The 15865-nt window shown below is 55.5% G+C and overlaps 1 protein-coding gene across 7 annotated transcripts in view; it reads left to right on the plus strand.

Moving 5' to 3' along the window:
• The window catches only part of DAB2IP (DAB2 interacting protein), a 183784-nt gene that overhangs the window by 120532 nt on the left and 47387 nt on the right, over positions 1-15865 (plus strand). The gene's annotated exons all lie outside the window — the stretch shown is intronic.

Raw genomic sequence — 15865 nt, forward strand, 5'->3', positions numbered from 1 at the left:
CTACCCCAACTTGGGCACCCTGGGCACCTGCTTGTTTTCACAGGTGTGCTGTTGTTTGCAGGTAGACAATGGGCTGTCCCCTGTGCTTGGTTCCACGGCTCCCACCGTGGTATTTGGCCAACCTGGGGAGCCTGGGCTGCTCAGCAGAAAGCCTGATGATTCGTCACCATATGTTTCTGATTTGTCATCCCGGTTTTCTCTCTCTCCTAGGTCAAGGTGACTGCTTGGCTATTGTGTTCCTTCTGTAAATCTCTAGCTGCTAATGGTTAGCAGTGGGTGGGAATGGACTCCCGGGAAGAGTTTCAGGGAAGGCGAATCTCATGCCCAGCTCTCAGAAAGGCTGCCTCACAGCCTCTCCCAAGCTGGGGCAGTCCCCCACTTTTCGTCCTTCCACCACGGAGAAGCACCTTGCACCGTGGATTGGTCTACCCCCAGGCGATGCCACACTTTCTCATGGCAGGATTGCCGGCCTCTTCATGGGCTTGGGGAACAGGGTCTTGCACTGAGTGATGCGGCTTGGGGCAAACCGAACTCTGCACCTTAAGAGGCCACTTGTGAAGGGTGGGCTTGCTGAGCTTCCCTTAGGGCTAGTTCACACAGGATGTGATACGCCGTGCCGTTCGGTCTGGTCACATTTGAAGCCACTCAGTGCACCACGGAAACACATTTCTAAACGCGAGGAAGCACTGTGTCCTATGTGGTGCAGGTGTATAGAAAACTATTCAGTGCGCTTGCTGTAGCTACCCCCTGGCGTGGTGGAGTCCGGATTGGGGTGCCCGGGAGTCTGACCTTGGGTAGAGTCACTTAAGTCTCACATGCTTATCACAGTCAGTCATTTGCCTTAATGTGTTCCAGTGTGGCCAGCGTACGACTTAGCAATACCCTGGGCTTTCTGAACTGCATTGCACCTTGTCACCTTGCCCCTCCAGGTGTGGTGGCCTCTCCCTACCCAGAGTTATTCCGGCTGCCATGTCTGACCCTGCCCCATGGCAGCCATGTGCTGGGCACTGAGAGGAGGCCTGGGCAAGAGTCCAGTCAGGGTCCTGCCTTCCTTGTACCATTCTCCTCTCAGCTCCACCAGCCCTCCGTCACTTCCTTCTCTCCTTCCCTCCTCCAGCCCCATGGCTACTTACAGCTGCAGGTCCAGGCCCCTCAAAGGAGGGGCAGGTACCACTTAATGGGGGGCATCCTACAAGATGAGCCTGGGTTGTTGGAACTGGCCCAGAAGACTCGAGCCCCCAGCCACGGTCCCTGTTTGGGTTGTGTTGTGACAAGGGGCTTGTTTCCAACATGGGAGGCCTGCCCGTGCTTTCTCTTGATAGTCTTTCATGCCAGTGGCCCCCACCCCAGGCCCCTAACATTTTGTGTTGAGGTTTCAGAAGGGCGGGGCGCTGGTCGGCTGAGCAGGTGGCCCCGGCAGAGCGACCAGTTCGAAATCACTCCGCCTGTGAAGGCAGACTGTCCTGGCTGCCCTGGCAACAGCTCCGCGCCAGCCTGTCTGTGTGGCCGCCGACAGCCGCGGCTCCTGACTGGCTGCACTCTCCCCGCTCCCTCCCCTGCTCGCTCACGCCCACTGGTTACCAGCAGCTCCCTGCATCCTTCAGGCAGATCATGCAAAGCAAGTGCAGAGCTGGGGTCCTAAGACTGTCAGTTTGCACGCTCCCGTGCGTGGGTGGGGCCACCCGCGCGGGGATTTCATCAGCACTGGCCTGGGTTGGGTACCGTTCAAGATCAGGCTGCAGGGAAAACGAAGGCTGACTTTCGAGGTTTTAACAAGTCTCTCGGGAGTCCGCAGACTCGCATCCTCACTGCCTCCTCCTCCCCTGAGCCCCTTGTCCTCACCTGTTGACTCACACAGAAGCAGCCAGGATGCCTGGGTTCAAATCCCGGCTCCACCCCTTGGCGGGTCTGTGACTTCTGGGAACTTGCTGAACTCTAACATGGGGATAATAGCAACTCCTGTTTCAAAGGGGTGTGGAGGGGAGTCAATGAGATGTGTAGCTAAATGCTGAGCAGAGCGCCTTATTGTGCAGTGCACCTTGGGTAGAGTCACTTCAGTTTCACACGTTGAGATGTGTGAGCCGCTGCTGTGTGGTGGATGGATATCCCTGTCCACGTTGCTCCCTCTGTCTGGAATGCCTCCCCAAATGCACTTCCCTCTTGGCTCAGCATTTTCTGTGCTCCCTTCTTGGGTCTGCTCCCCAGTGGTATAGCTCATGGGGCCACTTGAGGGCGCTGGCTGGGTCTCGTGAGCTGTACCTGTCCGTGCTCTCTTGGGTAGAACAAGGCAGTGTCTGGCTGCTCCCCAGTCCTCCAGAACCTCCGGTGAACCTGGAGCTGCTCCCCCACACCCCAAAATAAAATCAGTGACTAAGCTCATTGCTAGGGCCTTAGAATGAGAAGTCACGGAGATCCCTTTATAGGAAGGAAGCTGAGGCCGAGAAGGAGGAAGGAGTATTCCCAGGGACACCTACACGCAAGGAGAGCAAGTCTCGCCCACTTCTTTCTGCACTTCTTTGCTTGGGGGTGAGTGGGAGTTGGGTCTGCTCTCCAGGAATTAGGGAGGCTTCACGGGAAGTGGCAGGAGTTGAGGCTTGAAACATGATGAGGTCATCAGATGGCAAAGGGGGGAGAAGGGCAATTAGAGGGAAGCCTGTGAGCGAGCGCAGCACTTGGCTTAGAACCATTCTGTCCTTTGGGACATGAGGCTGCTCTGGGAGGCAGGAAAGGGCTCGGAGCGTTAGAGGAGTGGCAAGTAAAGTCGTTCCGAGGGGCAGGAGCAGCAGGTCAGAGAGCTGGAGACAGAGGCGTGAGTGTGTGTTGGGTTGGATTAGGCGGAGGATGGGTGCGAAGATGAGCACTCCCTCGTGCCAGGCACTTTGTCTCTGAAGTGCTCACAGCGACCTGGGAGCTGGGGAAACCAGTCGGTGCCGAGAGGTTTGGTGGTTCGACCCAGGTCTCACGGGCTTGTAGGGGGCACAGCCATAATGGGGACCCTGGGCAGTGTGATTCTCCAGGCTCTCGTGACCACTGCCTGTTAGGGATGGGGCGGGCCCCATGAGTCTGGATTATTTTCACTACTCGGCAAGCAGGGGTGGGGGCCAGTACAGAGTGTGTGTAAAAGGAGTGGCACGGGGTCTGGCCACACAGGTGCTACGTCACTGTTGGTTCCCCAGCACTCATGTCCAGGTGCTCACTGCACAGACATGCACATGGGCACCTTCACAGAACTGGGCTGCTCTCTAAGCCTGACAGCTCTCTCTTTAGGCTATTGGGAAATGGGTGGCGTAGCCGGCAGCCTTCAGCCAGGCAGCCCCAACTCTGGCCTCTGCTGTCCTGCAGCCCCGAGGTAGAGCTCTTGTAAGACCTGGGTCCCTTACCGTCATGTTGGGGAGCTCAGGACCCCCCTGGGGTCTTACAGCATTCTGATCCTTACTTCACGTAGTTGACAGTTCTCACATATGGCAGTTGTTTGTGTGCCATGTTGAAAGGCAGACCTCCTGTGCACAGGGCGCAGCCTCCATTCTGGGCCTCTGGCACTTTGCACCATGAACGATACATTGAGCCCTACTGTGTGTGGGTGCTCTGCCCGGCGCTGGAATAATTAGCTTTGGCATGGCACACCATGACTGCCACGGCTCCTCCAGGTCCCATTAGGAGGCCGAGTGTCTCAGATCAGGTATTTATTTCCCAGTTCTCCAAATGAGGAAACCCAAGCTCAGAGAGAGGAAGGAGGCAAGTAGCTTTAGGTCACACCAGCCAGCAAGGGGCAGAGCCATGCTGAACTCATCCTCCCAGCCCATCCTCCAAGCAGGTGCCTCTCTGGGGGCTGTCAGCTGTTCCTCTGACCAGCCTTCAGTGAGCGCTCAGGACCAGAGTTGGCACTCCCAGGCCCAGGGAGGCCAGGCCCATAGAGAACCTGTTTCCCAGGAAGCGGGGCCCTTTGGGTTCGCGCTCAGCACTCCATCCCAGCAGGAGCAGGGCCTCCGTCGTCACTGCCGGAGGACCTGGCTGTGGGGAACAGTGACTGTGTTTGGGGTAAGTCAGAGGCAGGAGAACAAAGAAAACCCTTCCTGCCAATGTGACTCTGACCTTGAAAACGCAGAGAAAGGGAAGAGTTGGCTACCAGCTTCAAAGGGGGCAGCCCTCCTGCTGGCGGGCATCGAGGAAGCCTTGGCTTTGTCAGTTCTTGCGGCCGAGTGTCTCCTTTTCAGTTTAATAGAAGTCCTGGGGATCAGTGTGATGGGCTGCCCTGGAATCCTGCCGCTTGTATTGAAGGCAGGGAGATGGCAGGATCCCTAGGCTTGCTTTGACTGGCCTCCAGAAGACACAACCACTGAAGCAAAGATCAGATACTGATGAGTGAGAATCTAGACACAGCCCTGAAGGCTCACCCCAATGTCCCTCTGCAGGTGTGCCTTGCTGTGGGGGCGTGGGGCCAGGACTGAAGAGCATTGTCTGTTCCTGCTTGGGCTCTTGCAAGGAAGCAGATAAGCAATCAGGAGGTCCTGGGCACCGTGAGGCATTGCGTCTTTTTGTTCCTACTGTGTGCAGGTGCTGAGTGTGTCCTCCTTGGGAGATGTGTGTTGTGGGCCCTGCTCGTGTCCTGCCAGCTGCCACAGAGGAACCACTAGCTAAGGCAGTCACAGATGTGGCAGACACTGTGGCACCCTGGAGAGAGTGTGTCGTGCTAAGGGGGGGCAGCAGCCACTGAGCCATGGCACTGGGCTTTGCGATTTATAAGAGAAAGCAAAAATCTAGAGCTTTTTTGGTGACATTTTGAAATTTCACATCTTTATATGTTGGCAATTGATTCAAAACTTAAAAATGTCAGACACTGTGTGGGCTAAACAAACCGTGCATGTTGACCAAATACAGCCCATATTCTTCCGTTGGAGACCTTTAGCATGGGTTGAATAAAACCCAGGTGGGCAGAGGGAAGTAGGCAAGGCCTCCTGGTGAGGGAGCCACCTGGGCAAAGGTGTGGCTGTGGGAATTGGCACGAATGTTTTCAGGACAGTCAGGGGACTGGAGTAAAGGGGACTGGACGCCAGGGCCGACGGGGCCACGCCCGTTTGTGGAAGCCGCGCATGCTCTGCTGAGGGGCTGCTCCTAGTTGGTGTGTGAAATGCTGCCCTGGACGAGCAGATCTGCCCTGAGCTTGCGGAAGCTGTGTCCCCTGCCCAGTTTCTCACAGTGAAGGAGAGGCTTTGGTCAGGGAAGAGCGCAAGGAGGAAAGGTCGTAAGTATTTCAGCGAAATGTCTGGGACACACGGGATCCTGATCCTTATTTAGTCAAGGTGTAAGTACACAGCTTTGGGGGGCTGTCCATCTGTCTGTGTGCCCAGGCATGCATAAGGCGTCCCCCTGTCTTTTGCATTTGTGCTCCTGCCAGCTGTTCAGCAACTTGGGTACCAGAAGTTCTAGACCCTCAGAAGGGGGCTCACTCCCCTCCCCCTGCCCTGCAGGGGTCCAGCATTCTTCTGAGGGTTTGCACTGCTCTGGCCAAAGCCTGTCTGGGTGTCTTCCTGTTGAGGCCTGCAGGCATAACTCTGCATTGTTTCTCCACCCTGCCTGCCACTCCCTCCTTAATCCAGATTCGAATTTCTTTCTAAATGACCACCTGGCATAAACAGTCCTTCAGATGGTCCTGGCCATGTGTCTAGCAAACTTTCATTGAGCACCTGCTTGTGCAGGACCTTGGGCCAGGACACGCAGGTGACTGAAGCCCAAGGAGTGGACAGACATAGGGATAGCGGCGGGGTGGTGGAAAGGAGATTGAGACAGCAAAGGGGGTGGGGCGGTCAGGGAGGAGGTGAGGTGACTGCTCCCCACAGGCCTGTGTCTGGGGCAGGGGCTCCTGGCTGGTTTCCCTGCCCTGCGCCCTCCTTCTTTTGCTGTTTCTGCTCTCTGAGTGTGCAGGGTGGCTGGACAGCCTGGTGAGAACCAGGCAGAAGAAACAAAACGTAGGGCAGACACTTGGCCTTCCGGAGCTCATGGGGTCCCCGGGGAACAGCTGCCAACACTTGCCAAATGCATTCACTTCTCTTTACTTTTCAGTCTTCTTTTTTTAACATAGAGATAATTAAAAATATGAGCATAGAGTACAAGATGCTAGCCACAAAGGAGAGTGTAAAGCAAAAAGTGAAATTTCTCCTTCCACCTCTCCACTGACTATTGTTTGGGGGCTTTTCCTACAGATTTTCTGTGACTTGTAAAAAAATATATCTGTGTGCTTGAGAACATGTTGTCTAGCTTAATCTTACCCCCTTGGCCTGTAGAGGGGAGGGGAAGACTGGCTGTTCTGGCCCAGGACACTAGGGTAGGGAGGGGGCAGCTCTGGGGGGCGGGTGGGGGTGCTTGCCAGGGAGTTCCATGGTGGTGGAGGGAAGAGGGGATGGTCTCCCCGGCGGCTTCCTCTAAATTCGGAAGCCTTGGGTGACAGCGTAGGAGGCAGGCTTGATAGATGGCTATCTCAGGGTATCTGGTGCAGACAGCACTCCCCTGGGAACCCTCGGGATTGAGTTATTTCTGTTTTTGCTCACCTGTGCTCGGCTCTGGGGACAGGGACAGGAATCACCTGCCTGCCCTGGGGGAGCCCAGCCTGGGGTGGGAATGGTGCATGCAGCCTTAGTAAGACGGTCTCTACCTGTGTGCTCTCATGGGGCCAGCTCCCCCTGGGGCTGGTGGGCTGTCATGCAGAGGCCTTGGAGCCTGACCCTAAGGGAGGCTTGGGGGAGCAGCCAGACCCAGGCAGGAGTGTTTGTCTGGGCTCAGGGAAACTCTTGGAGAAGGTGGAATTAACTAAAATTCCAAGGAGCTTTTCTCAGCCCTGGTCCATCATCTGATGGGGCTTGAAGTACCTCCCTGTCCGCACGTGAGAAACTGGCTAGGAAAGAACTCAGAAATCTGTGATGGAAACACTGGTGCTGTTGTTTTGTTTGGAGTCTGATGTTTTCCCAGTGGAAGCGCTGTGTGGATTGAGACACAGAGCTGGTTGACGACTGGGCCTTGCGTGGGGGAAGGGAGGGTACACAGAGGAGATCTGTCTGCTTAGGCCAGAGAACTCGGTCTGGGCAGAGTACTAGCCCCGCCTGCCACTGCCCCAGAGACCTTGAACCAGGAATTGGGTCATCCGTAAACCCGTGGAAGGAGGTCTGACTGACAGTCGTTCAGCTTTGGGACCAGTGGGGGGAGTCCTCCCAGTATCAGGGGTGGTGAGGGTGTGATGGGGAGGGGGACAGGGCCAAGAAGAACGGATTTTTTTTTTAATTTATTGGGGTGACATTTGTTAGTAAAATTACATAGATTTCAGGTGTACAATTCTGTATGACATCATCTATAAATCACCTTGTGTGTTCACCACCCAGAGTCAGTTCTCCTTCCATCACCATATATTTGATCCCCTTTACCCTCATCTCCCACCCCCCACCCCCAGAACGGATATTGAAGATTTACTTTGTGCCAGGCCCCAGGCACCGTGCTTTGTGGACTGCCACCACCGCAGAATCCAAGCCCTGTCACCTGCCACCTGCACCCTGCAGCGGACCCCTAGGCTGGTCTGTCTCCTGTCTGGTTGATTTTACTGCCCCACTTGCCCGCCCTGCAGGCTCTGCAGACCTGCACCTTCTCATTCCCTCGTCTTGGATCACTCTTTGCCCCTGTGTCTGTGACCTGCTCCCTCATTTCATCCGACCACATCAAACAGTCTCCACCTCCCCGTCAGCCTGGGCCCTCCTCTGTTTCTTTCTAGCATTCGCGTTCACCTGATACTATCATACGTCTACTGGGGGACTTCTCCACACTAGACTAAGCCCCAGAGGAGCAGGAAATTGATGTCTCGTTCCCTAATGTGTCTCCGGCCTCTAAAATAGGGCCTGACACAGGGTTGGTGAATGAACAGATCAACATATTTCGTTTAATCTTACCCCATGTCGCAGGCACATTGCTATCTGCATTTTACAGATGAGAAAGGTAAGCCCAGAGAGACGACGTGTCCAGCTCCTGGTCACACAGTTGGAAGAAGAGAGAGCCAGGCATTGGGCCTGTGTCTGTAGCACAGAGCCCTGCCTTAGCCAGGAGACGCTCCCACCTCCCTGGAATCTAGGCAGGCCTGCCCCCCAGGAGAGGACAAGAGTGTGAGGGTCGGAAACGTGGGTGGGATTGAACCCTGGGGAGGGGTGGGGGGGACAAGGGGGGAGTGCGAGAAGAAACTGGTGGGGGCGGGGTCTGAGAGGGCCAGGGGCAGGTAGAGGACATCAGTGCGGGTCAGGGCAGCTGTTGTCCCATTGTGATTGTCTCCTTTGCAAGGGAGTCCCTGAGAAGAGTGTCCCTCTGGGGCACCGTGGCTCCCAGAGACCAGTGGTGTCACTGGAGCCCAGGCTCCTTGCGCTGGCTCTGGTTCCTGGCACCATCTGTGCCCCAGGAGAGCTCAGGCCCTGCCTGGCTTCTCAGGGTGGAGACCCACGTGGTGAGGGGTGGGCGGGGGAGTGTGTGTGTGTCCAGCTGTTTGCGTTGTCACATCTTCTTAATCAGCTGTTTCTGGGCGTGATGACTTCATCTCCTCTGATTCTCCACAGCCATTGTTGGGCGTCCATGGAAAGCTTGGGCTGGCAGGGCCCTCCTCTAACCTGACTCAGGTCTACCTCCAAGAGCCTGCCCTTCCAATGGTCACCCTTAGATCTGGCCTCGTTGTGCCCGGGAGCCAGCCCCGTGTGGCAGATTCCAGCCAGCCAGCACGCACTGTCATGGGCAGGAGGCAGGCACACCCAGCGCTGCCCTCAGACTCCGGCTGGCTGCTGGACGAGGCAGATGGGTTAGCAGAGCCTATGGTCAGAGGGGCTGACAGAAGAGAGGGAGGCTCAGTGGAGTTGGGGGTCTGGTCACAGTGTGGATGGAAGTAAAGGCCGGTGGAAGGTTTCCCTGCAGCAAGGAGGGGAAGGGCTTGCTGGCAGGCCTGGCAATTGCGTGTCGCTGCCTACGTCTGGTTGTGTGTTGGGCCTGTGGAGTGGCAGGAGATAGGGTGGACGATAGTGGGAAGGCAGGGAGCGGATTTTAAGAGGGGTGGGTACTGGTCAGATCAGTAGTTTTAGAAGCAGCTTCCTGGCTGCGTGTGAGGGTGGGTGCAGGAGGGTGTCTGGGAGGAGGAAGAAGCTGGCAGTTGAGGGTCCAGTTTTCCCCTTCATCTTCAAGGGGAAGGATCTCTTCTCCCTGTCCTTCCCTGATACTGCCAGGAGCTCCAGTCCCCAGCCCTGGAATGCTGGTAGACTAGGAATGGGAGATGGTGGGGAGTAGAGATTTAGGGTGGTCTCTGGAAAATGTTTTGGCTGGACTTGGGCAGTTCAGGAAGGCCTCAGAGCCTCAGCCCCAGAAAGCACATCTCTATTCCAGGTTTATTTACAGCCTTGCCTGGAAGCAGGGGGATGGATTGAATGACCCCTGGCAGGATCTAGTGCTGTGGGGGGGGTAATACATTGTGTCACTCTCTTGGCCAGGACACTTGTGACTCCCCATCTGGGGGTTTCCTGGCCCCACCCAGAGCAGAGCTATTAATAGCCCAGGCCCGGGAGTTGAATTCCAGCTGCAGCACTTCCTAGCAGGTTACTTAACCTGTCTGATCTTCAGTTTCCATGTCTGTTAACCAGGCAATAATTGTACCTACTTCCCAGGATATCTGTGAGGATTGTTTGTTTTTAAAGGGGGAGGGGCTTAGCAAAGTGTCCTCACTGAGGAGGTGCCTTGGCTGTGTCTGTGTAGCCATGGGGGAGGGGCAAGGGGAGTGCCATTGTCTCCGCCATCATTATCAAGGCTGTCTTAGGTTTCTGGGAGCCAGAGGTCGGGAGTGGGGCCGGGTGATGGGAGACCTGGTTGAAACAGCAAAGACGTCTGGGTCCTGGGCTCCACGACTCCCCGACCCCAGGCAATGTCACTCATCTCTCCCAGCCTCAATTTCTGGGGCCCAGGAAGGATTGAGAAAAGCAAACATTTCATTTAGCTCAGATGGTGGTCTGAACCGGCAGAGGGCTGCTGAGGGGCTACCATATCTGTTAAGACTTCTGTTTTCATTTCCTCCAAAGCTGAGAATCAGCGAACTAACTGCTTGCCTCTTGAGCAAGCAGCCAGCAGGGAAACGCTTTGAAAGGGATGGCCAGGTTCTCCCACAGAGGATGGTCTGCTCTCTCCCCCGTCCCCCGTCCCCTGAGCCACCACCCGTCTTCCTTTGTGTGCCTTCACTGTTCCAGCTGCTCAGTGTTGTCTTTTTTGCTAAGAAAACAGTTCAGCAAACATTTCCTGAGCATCTTTTGTCTGCTTAGGTCTGTGCTGGGCCCAGGAGGTGCAGGGATGGTTAAGACACTGACACAGCTGTTAAGGGGAAGGAAGGAAGGCTGTGGAATTACCTGGTGTTTAAAGATCTGAATGCCAAAGCAGCTAGCTTGGGGCGAGAAGCCTTGGAGTATCGAGGCTGTTCCTTTCAACCTGTAGGACCCTGGGGAAATTGCAGGACCTCTGTGAGCCTCAACTGAAAACCCAGCTCAGGCTCTGATGATCAATTCCCGTTCAAAGGCTCTGGGATCAAGTCTAGATTATTAACGGACTCTGTCCTCTCCAGGTGGAGAGGCCTGTGCTAAGCGCAGTTTCAAGGGCAAAGCCAAAAGAGCCGACTCTGGAGGGAGTAGATGAACCCAAGTTTGAATTCAGTTCTCCAACTTACTAGTTATGTGACTTTGGGCACATTGCTTCCTTAAATCTCTTTGAGCCTGGGTTTTCTCCAGTGTAAACAGGCATCATGGTATGCCTGACTGTATATGCCGTGGCTCCTAGGGAACTCCCCAGTCACATGAATGCCACTGAGAGAGAACCTCTTCCTCCCAAACAGCGCCTGCTTCATGCCAAGAACACGCCTCAGCCCCTCCTGTCCTCTTCCCCGCTCCGCTCGCATAGCAGAGGACAGCCAGTTAGCGAGGCCTCCAGCCTGACCTCTGGGAAAAGAGGCTAGAGAGGCAGTAACTGGCAGCCTCAGGTCTGCAGCTGACCAAGGGGGGGTGGGGGGGGTGGGAGAGCACGAACAATTCCAGGTGAGGGGGGCAGGAGCGCCCGTAGTTTAAAACCTCTTTGATTTGAATATGTACTTTGGAATTATGTCTTGCTTTATGAAGAAAGTGTTTGCTAATGAAATGAATAGTGTAAATAAGATTTGGGGAGGGCCGGGCAGCCAGGGGAGGGGTAATTTAAACACACTTCAAAGGACACCCTTCTCCAACATCTAAGTCACACCATTTGCTTGCGTAACGATTGTGCTAATTATAGGTGGCCTCATCTGTTAACGACAAGTTTGCCTGGTTGTGCCACATGATGGTAATCACCCAGTCAGGATTTCCTGGCATGCTTTTCACTGACAATAACAGTCAGAAGAGTTCCTATCATTTTTTGATCCTTTGCTATGTGCCAGGCATCCTACCAGGCACTCGACTGTCATCATCTCATGTAATCTTCCCAGCAGCTCGGTGTCCCAAAGATTCTTATCTCCCAAGTCCAGAGGATGAGACTGAAGTACGGAGAGGTGAATTAACTTCCCTGGGCTCACACCGCCCAGAGCTGGTGTTTGGGGAAATGACCCGAGGCCTTGTGACTCGTACACTGTTCCCACTCTGTGGCACTACTTCTCGGGGAGACTTGACGACGTGTGCTCACTTTGTCTCTTTCTTATTTGGTCCTCTCAGAAACCCTCTTTTGCTGAAGAAGAAGCTCAGTCCCTAACAGGGAGTTGAGGGCAGTGCAGGAGGTGAGACGGGGGCCCCCTGATTTCTAGGGTAAAACCAGTCCCAGCATCCCCACCCACCTTCCCATAGGGGAGGGGCAGCCCCTCCGCGTCCCGCCTTGAAGGGGCGAGTGTCTCTGCGTCTCTCCACCAAGCAGGGCGGGGCTTGGGCTTCTGGCCACAGGAAATCATGAGACAGTAAACAGGTGGGAGGACACCAGCATGTCATAAATTGCTGCTCATGTGTTGGCATAAAATTGGAGGTTGTACAGGGCTGACTCATGGGCACATGTAGCCCACAGGCAGGTTTCATGTGGTCTGAGAAGGTGGAAAGGTGTGTTTTGGTGTTTGTTTTTTCCATTGCTTACCGATACTTAACCACCCCTAAAACATTCACTTGAAAAATCTGGATTTCTGGCTTTTCTGGAAAAAACAGATGTGGCAACATTGGGCATATATTCCTATAGGGCAAAGAGTTGACCTCTGTAGCTGCCCCAGAATCCTTTACTCCCCAGAAGGCCTTTGAGTGTACTCAGCCTGCACGCGTTCTTCCCAGCCATCCTGGGAGGCGTGTGCACATGAGGGGTGAGGGGGTCGTGATCCCGTCTATAGATGACAAGCCTGGAGCCTGAGGGGACTGACTGGGCCACTCCACAAAGCTGCTGGTGAGGCCAGGACTTAAACCCCCATTGTCACCGTCCACCTTGTGTGGCTTTCACCTCGTTGCCTCCCAGCCATGTCTGACCCCCACTGGCCACCAAGGAAAGAAGGAAACCTTTCACAGGCCTAATGACTCAAAAATAACCCACAGTGAGCCCGGGGAAGTATTCCTGTCTCCCTCTCTCTCTTTCCACCCTCCTCGAGGCCAGAGGGGACAAGGGAAACCTATTCATTTAAACTCAATTATTTTCTCGAAGACAGAACAGAACTGAATTGGGTCAGCGCTATATTTGCTGTGCTCAGCTGTTTCCCCTGCAACCCCGACACCCACCCGCTGTATTCCTGGGCTCCGTGCCGTCAGGCTCACCAATTATAACTCCGTATCGGTGGCCATTCCTGGGCAAGCTTAGCTCGGGAACAGAGGCCCATCCTCTGCTCATTCAACCAGCCGGCTTGCAGGAGGGAGCAGGGTCCCGAACGCAGGCTGCAGGTGTGGGGGGCGCTTGATGTCCACCACCCGTCTGCAGTGGAGGTGCACCGCGCGTGAGGCAGAGCTCGGCGGGGGACGCCCGTCTCAGGAGGAGGATGGGTTTCTTCTACAGTCATTATAGGTCCCCTGCTGAGCCAGGCCCTGCCCTGGATACTTGCACAGCCTCTTCTGGGCCCACGGTCTGTTAGTGTGTTTTTGTTTGGTACTCCGTGTCTGTACGTTGCCCTCCCCCGCTGGACTGCTGGCTTCGTGAGGGCAGAGACCGTGTGTCTTGTTCGCTTGTAGCCTGGTGTCACTCCCTTTCTAGCGGTGTGGCTTGGGCCTAAGCTTGCTGGGCCTATTTACTCATCAGTAATGGGACAGGGATGCCTCCCTCTGGCACATGTCATGGGAGCGAGGCCGGTAGGATCAGACATGGCAGCACTGTGCAAGATACCTGCAGCAGACTCTCAGAAGACACTTGAAGGAAATCAAATCACATGCTTCCGTTCCATTCTCTGGAAGTAGGGAGCATGCAAGAGCAGGGCTCTGGGAGGCCCTGGGAGGGGCCCTAAGTGCTGTCTGTCTGTTTGCAGAATTGCCTGAGAAGTGTGATTGGGGTGTGGCCCGTCCATCTTCTCTGCTGCAGAGCTGGGCCTTCCCCAAGGCCAGCTGCTCCAGCCTCGCAATTCTCTCCAGTTGCCAGGTGTGGGGCTGGCCGAGTGAGCCCCTGTGCCCTCCCGCTGACCTCTAGGCCAGGCACCCAGGTCACAGGGCCTGGTCCTGGATTTCCTCCTCAGGCAGTGTTGCACAGGAAGTTACACAGAATTCCCTACGACCCACCCCCACAATATTGTTGCTGTTCTCAGGGGTTTGGGGGGTGGGTACGGGGATAGGTCAGGGAGGTTTGACTTCCTTGACATTTCAGGAATGTGGTGAAAGTAGGGGCTGTGTGTGTGAAGCTGGGCATCAGGCCTGGTGTTGACATGGTGGGCGATGGCTGTGAGGGCGGGGCCCTGCTTTGGTGGTTTGGGTACAGGACTTGGGGACTGGGTAGCGGGTGACCGAGTCAGGGACACAGAAGCTCGGCTCTGGTGGGAACACCGTGAGAGGAATTGGGGCCTCTGGGGGCAGGGCTTAGGGATGAGGGGCCTGACCCCGAGCTGAGCGCTGCATTCTGTACCGGAGGGCCCGGCAGTCACAGGCCCATCAGCTGGAGCCGGCCCCTTGAGAGCGTTCAGTCCCTGGAACACGATGCTAGATGTTGCCCAGTACTTGGCACCGCGACAGCCTAGAAAGAGAAATGCTGACTGTGTCTCGTTGCGTGGTGGAGTAGATTTACTCTATATTTTTCTGAGGAGGCGTCACATGGGTGGGAATTTATTCCCCCTGAATGCTTTGATGGAAACATTACATTTTTTGCGAGCACGTGTCAACATCACTGTGGGGGAAAAGGTTCCAGGATTCTCTGCCAGCTGCAGTCATTACCACAAGACACTGGTCGGGGGCCTGGCAGATGGGGGTGATACAAACCATGGGGAGATACACACTCGCTGGTGTTGGTGGGAGGAGGCGGCCAGAGAGGCTGGGACATGGCTGGCTCAACGGGAGGCAGGAGGGGGTGTGAGCTGGTGGGTATGAGCAGGTACAGAGGAGGCTGGAACTCGCGTTGGGAGGCTGTGGGCTGACTACATACATTAACCCCGCCAAACAAGGGGAGTGGGGGACACAGGGGTGGCCAGGGACAGAGAACAGAGGCTTTGGAATGGTGACCACTGGCATCTTGGACCAGAAAGACAGGATGGGGCCAGCCTGTTGAGGGGCCTGAATGCCAGCTCCCGCCAGTAACTAGCTCTGTGACCTTGGGCAGCTTTTCCAACCTCTCTGTGCTTCTGCTTCATTTTAGTAAAATATAGCTATGGACACCCACAGCTTCCGGCTCTTTGGAGGATTAATCAAGATAATGTATGTAAAATACCCAACACCAGGCCTGGCATGTCTCAGGTGCCAGGACACGTTTGTTGTTTGTTGACGATGATAAAACCACACGAGCATAGATGTACTCACATAAATTAACAGCTGGGGCTCCTTGAAACTGCTACCCAGAGTTGGCCCTCCATCTAATACCAGATTAGTTTCTCCCTCTCAGCCAAGAGCAGCCCCGGTCTCTTGAGAAGCCCCGCCCCGTCCCCCGAACAGCCAGGCCCTGGGGCTGCCTCCTGCTCAGGGCGTCCCTGTGCAGTCCTGGGCCTGCTTCAGCCCCACACACTCCGCCTGAGGCCATGGTGACAGCAGCACCCACTTCCAGCTCAGGCAGTTCTGGGCAAGCCAGAGGGGGCCTGTCTTCACACAGTTTCTAGAAAGAAGAAAGCCGTGGTCACAGGAGAGGCCCCCCCTCCCAAGACATGAAGGGATGTATGTACAGGCACTGGCTGGGGGTTCTCCTCGACAGCCTTGGGACTGGCTCTCTCCATCCCAGGAAATGGGAAGCTTCTTGAGGGAGGAGGATTCCCAAGAGCCAGTTGGTGAGACACCTTCAGATCTGAACGATGATGAAACATCTGGGCTCTGAACTTTGGGGAGAATGTTGACCCTCAGGGTGTAGGACCGGAGAGCCAGCTATGAGAAGACCCCCCCCAGCAGCACCCAGCACAGGGGGAGGCAGGCCAGGAATTCAGGAAGAGGGAGAGAGCTTGCACATTCCTCTGCCTGGGGACCCTGGGAAACACTTCCCTGAGGTGGGTGTAGGTGAGCTGGGTCTTGAAAGGTAAATGAGAGCAGGAGAGGGGATCAGTGGGATCACAGGAGTGGCCTGAGCAAGAGCCAGGCATGCATGGGGAACGTGGAAGAGGAGGTCCTGTGGCTGGTGGGGTGGGTGTAAAGGTGAGGGGTGTATGGTGGGTGTGTGGGGCCTAACGATTGGGAGGCCTGGGTCACTGGTGGTGCTGGAACCAGGAGTGACTGGGTCAGAGCAGCCT

The sequence above is a fragment of the Rhinolophus hipposideros genome (assembly GCF_964194185.1).
Source record: "Rhinolophus hipposideros genome assembly, chromosome: 11".
In the NCBI taxonomy this organism is placed as follows: domain Eukaryota; kingdom Metazoa; phylum Chordata; class Mammalia; order Chiroptera; family Rhinolophidae; genus Rhinolophus; species Rhinolophus hipposideros.